Genomic DNA, 5876 nt, shown 5'->3' with positions numbered 1-5876 from the left:
GGGGGTCTCAGGGGGCGTTTACCGGGACATGTAAAAGTATTAGAAAATGACCGATATTTATTTATTTATTTATTTATTTAACAATCACCAGATACAGCTCAGAGGCCATTTTACATTGAATATCCAACAACATTAACAATGGAAAGGATTTGGGAAGGTATCGGCCAGGGCCTGTTTAGTAGGTGCCATCCCGGCATTTGCCTGGTAGAACTGAGGGAAACCCTGAAAAATTTCAGTCAGGATGGTAGGCAGCGGGATTCGAAGCCACGACCTCCCGAATGCGAAGCCAACGCTCTACCACTTGAGCTATTAGTGTCGAATTCATATTTTGGCGGTCGCTGAAATCAATGGTGAAACTCCAGTCGCATTAACTTCCAAATTCACGCTATTCGGCTCCGGACCGGGGGTCACCGGAGGGGGGTGAGATACCAAGACATATAAAAGTAATTCAAAATGACCGATAGAGGTAGTCAAATCCATAGTTTTCACGGTCGCTGAAATCAATGGTGATACTTCCATTAGCGATGACTTGCAAGTATGAGGGCCGGGAGTCAGCGGGGGTGGATACCGAGACCATCGGCGCAAATCTGTCCTCAACATTGGGGGGAGAAAGGGTAAGACCGTTCCCATATTATATATATATAATATTTATTAAATTGAAAAGCAATGCTGTGAAGGATAAGGGGAGCAGAATTATCTTCAGTGGCGTATTTAGGGGGCTATCGGGCTGGGCTCAAGCTCCCCCCGAAATAAATTTGTTAGATTTTCGCATTCCATGCACAACAATAATCCTTCTTATCATTTCTAAGAATGTCATTGACTTTCCATTTTCTTATGCTCTTTCATCAGAAATAATACTGTATTTGTCAAATTTCAAAGAACTGCGTCCTTTTGTTCTTTCTTTCGCCCTTTCTACTTTTCTGTTTCTTTTTCTTGATGTTACTTTCTTTCATTTCGCTTATCATACTTTATCGACCGTTGTCAGTTTGATTCAAGTCGGCCGTCAGCAGTAACACCAAAACTAAGAAGAGTTGATAAGCGAAACTGGTGTTCCACACCAACTTGCGCGGATATCAACATGACAGCACTTTGGTTATTATAACAAAGGAAAAATTATATCGTTTAGTTAGTTAGTTTTTAAAAGAAGGAAATGTTTGAATTAAAGAAAATCAAAACGGGGGAATAATTAGCCCGGGAAATTAGGAAGGCCAAGAGGATGCTTCCTTTTTCTTGTATGAATAGAATAAAGGGTAGATTCACTCCTAAATTTTTGTATCATATCATATAGGATTTATCGGTCTACAATTCTTGCCATTATAACTTCAATTTATTCATAAATTAAAATATATTTAATTCTCAAACTCAGGTGGGCAATTGCCCACTTCCTTCCCTGTGTTGGACATAGCCCCACGAAACAAAATCCTAAATACGCCATTCGTTGTCTTCAACATTGAGAGGTGGGCAGATTTGAGGCTTATTCTAGAAAAAGGAGATGAAACTCATATTACGGTAGATGAATCTGATTTCTGAGGTGAACCTGTTGTAGAGTATATTATATATTAGGCGATGTAGATGAAGTAGTAGTACATATCAGTATTACAAATCACTGCCGTGAACACATTCTGAAATCTGAATACATGCATATTTATAATTGGCATGTTTCTAATTAGGCATCCACAAAGATCAATGTTAAAATTGTTTTATAATAATATAAATAAAGACTTCCCCAAAACTATGAAGAAAGAATATCAATTAAGTATGACGCAACAATACTCGTATTTGAGCAAAATTATGATAATCACAATAATATTACAGGAATCGTTACAGAAAACTGACGCATGTCATATGCTCTTTAGTTAACAGATGTAACCTTAAGATTATCGAGAAAAATATTCCATTGAATTCTTTTCTTTGCTTACGAAGCATCCTCTCTCAAAAGAAAAATTGGGACACGCGGAAATACGTAGGAACAAACCATGGTTCGAACTAGCAGAGAAGAGAAAACAGGCAAAATTACGTTTGCTGCAAAATCCGAATGAAATAACTACACAAAATTTCATAGACATCTGGCGGGAAACTTCCAAAATTTTTAAGAACAAAGAAACTCGATTTTTCGAAAGCTAAAATTAAGGAACTTGAAGATAATAGTAAAACTAAAAACATTCGGGACATGTATAAAGGGATCAACGAAATTAAGAAAGGCTATCAACCTCATGCTTATATTAAAGAAAGCTGATGGAACAGTTCTCACTGATGCAGATAGCGTTTTAAATAGGTGGAAAGATTTCTTTGGCGATTTGCTTAACACGCAGTCAAAAACTAATGTGCGTGGAGAAAGGGAGATACACACCGCAGAACAGTATATTCCAGAATCCAACCGAATAGAAGTAGAAATCGCTATAAAGAAATTAAAGAAACACCGGCTGAGGCGAAAAATTGTGGAACAAGATACACAAACTCTTCCTCCTTATCTACAACAAGGAAGAATTGCCCACGGGAATACTGTATTGCCAAGTGGGAATACAGTAGCCCGGTACATCAACTATTTATTGATTTTAGAAAGGCTTACGACTCGGTTAGGAGAGAAATATTGTACAACGTTCCTACAGAATTTGGAAAACCAAAAGCTAATTAGATTAATTAAGGCATGTTTAAATGAATCCCAAAGTAAAGTCCGGGTAGGAAAATTTTTGACCAGGAGCTTTCACGTCGAGAAAGGCCTGAAACAAGGAGATGTGTTGTCGCCATTATTATTCAACTTTGTCCTGGAATACACTATAAAGAAAATCAAAGATAGCAACTAGTGTTGTAAATAGAAAAAAAACCGTTCGTATTTTTTCAGAAATGTACGTTTTTTTAGAAAAAAAAACATTGCCTCTCGTTTTTTTTCTAAATTTCGTTTTTTTTCAAATAGTCATTTGTAATGTATCTTACGTCATTTAAGTCTGAAGTATTTTTATGTAGGTGTAATTACCATAAAATGCAACATAAATTAAACACTAGATACTGATACGGTACAAATATTTTACAATTTATATGAGTAGCGTACCTACTAATAATCCGGGTTTCTGTACTGTTTCACCAATATCAACGAAGAAATAAAAGTATAAATGAACATTTGTGTTTTTCGTGAAAGTAGGCCTTTAATAAGTACGAAAATAATATCACGAACAGTACAAAATGCAAATAACTTGTCTAAAGGTAAAAACTAATACTAATTTGCCTACTAGTATTTTTCTGAATATCATATATAAATAATTTGTCGACTAGATATATGATATGCATTGCTGGCTCTACCATATGTGAAACACGTGCATTTGCACGGGGTTGCAATATCTGTCATAAGTATATTATTTAAAATAAATATTTCTTGTTGGAGATAGACTTCATGATCATGGTAACTAAATTTACTAAGCTGACCTTCTATTTGAATACTACATTCATAAATTATGTTTAGGTCGCATTAGTTTGTCACATGATCAGTGCTAAAGCAAATGGTAAAATAAATTCCAGAATAAATTGCTTGATTGTTGTCAAATACAAGAACTCAATTCTCGAATGCCTGTCCCCTTTGGTTAGTTATCAGAGTTCTGATATGAAAGCTTCTCTTGTCTTTGTCGCAAATAAGATCGTTATTATTCAAGGTGGAAACACTTTAAAAAAATAACAGATGTAGAAGGAAAATCAAGAAATAAAGGTAAAAGAGCTAGTTGCACTACAACTGCAAACTGATATGTTGAGATTGAAACTCGATATTGAATTCTATAAAAAAGATTACCATCTTTCAGATGTATTTGCTTTATCTTTCACTAACATAATAGATTAATATTTAAAGAAAAAAACAGACACAACAATATTGTATTTGTAGTAAGTATTTAAGCCTTTCTGAGTGCGAGTGTAGTTTCCCTCCCTTTCGTTGTTCATGCTGGAGTAGCATACTTAAAATCGTGACTTTTAAGATTTGTTCTTTCTGGAGAAAGAGGGAGGCGGCAAATTACGTCATTGCGCGGGCGACAAATTGCCTAGGGCCGGCCCGATGATATGTACACTCATGTCCAAAATGACTGTCGTATATCTATAACTGTCTTCTTGTAAGAATATAATTTGATAATGATTTTGCAGGGTACTTTTAATACTGATGCTGTGTGTATAATCGGAAAATGTATATTTGTAGTAAATTTCAAAGGAAAAGAATTATAAATACGAAAATGAGAAAGAATAAAAGAAAATGTTGCTAAATGGACAAGAAAGTTTTATTTTCGTTTTATTGTTCTTATTTACTGCTGTTTTGACATTAAATTTGCCACATACATGTCTTTGCCCATTATACACATACTAACATTATAAGAAATACCAGGCGGATTAGTTATCAAATTATATTCCTACAATAACATATTTATAGACATGCGACAATAATTTTGGACATGAGTGCTACGTTAGAAAGAGCAAGTAGCCAAGATGGAGACCAGAAAGCTTTGTGTGTTTTAATTTTACAAAGACTGAATCTGTAGTTACAGTGCAACCGTCTGTGTGAATTGAATGTTTTGTGCCATATGGCGGAAAGTTTATGGGCCTTTCTCACCTATTGACTCAATGTGTACCATGTGACGAATGAAGCTCACATCGAACACTTGAAGCAAAAACTGTTTGAGGTGTTCTTCTACTTGATGTATTGTTTATAATTGTGCGTAAAATGTAAAAAGTACTACGAAGACTTAATTCCCCGATATTCATTTTGAAACACTCTGCATTTCTCAGCATCAGTATTGGAACTAAGATGTAAAAAGGAGAGATTGTGATTGTTTACAACAACGATATTATTATTAGTCAAGACTATAATTACTACAACACAAGTTAGTAGTGAAAAAAAATGTCATTAAATGTACACTCGTAACCCTTTCGGATCCAGGTGGCCAAAGTTGCACATACGGGTGTCACTTTTTTTAACCCTCTCCTGTATGGTCACTAATTAATATATATATATATATATTGCCAAATATGGTTGGTCCATAGTTTATCATTTTAGTTTCTTTTTCTTCTGTGTGTCGAATTTCCTTCTCAAATTTCACCCCAGTCAAAAATTCGAGAATTTTCGAATTTTCTTTATTACTTTTCCCCTGTAACTTCATTCGTTGTAGAGAGACCTCCTTAAGACTTGTCAGGAAGATACGTTGGATGGATACCTAATTGTTTACATCAATTGGACGGGCTTGCGCGCAGTGTTGCCAACTACGGAAATTAAAATCTCCTTAAATTTGGGCAAAAAAATTCGAAATTTTTGTTATAAACCGTACCTATACGTCCGAATGCAAGTCAACTTACGCCAGTCGAACGTTTGTCCTTACTGAACAAACTCGGGTACATATTGTTACAGTGGGGTAATTAGGGGACGCACGAAAAATTCGGATTTAGGTTCTAACTCTTGATTTTCCCCTACTTCGAAATATATTTTTGGTAATTAGAAGCAATGTTTCTTAAATATCGCCATGATACTTGTAGAATATATTAGTAATGTACCAGTGTTTATTTTAAGATAGTTTTCGTCTATCTGGTAGCAGTGTTGCCAGCAACGGAAAATTTTAATTTAAGATGTTAGGTGAAAATTACGTGTTTTGTCTATTATATCTCTCTTGTTGGCTACATAGGAAGAAAAGTACAAGTATCTGAAAGTCTTGTCTTTGCCCTTCACAATGCACTATAGAAAGTTTTAATAGGATAGTTAGGGGAAGTACAGTTGAGGTTTACAGTAGACCTTGTTCTCTAAGTGGAAAGATAACTGTGATTTTTTTAGGTAGACTGAAATATTTTTAATGACCTGCTTACTTTATTAGATATCGTCACAATACTTGTAGGGTATATTATAGGTATACCAAAGC

The sequence above is a fragment of the Thermobia domestica genome, chromosome 1, assembly GCF_964235325.1.
Source record: "Thermobia domestica chromosome 1, izTheDome1.hap1.1, whole genome shotgun sequence".
NCBI lineage: Eukaryota > Metazoa > Arthropoda > Insecta > Zygentoma > Lepismatidae > Thermobia > Thermobia domestica.
This window is presented reverse-complemented; position numbering follows the sequence as displayed.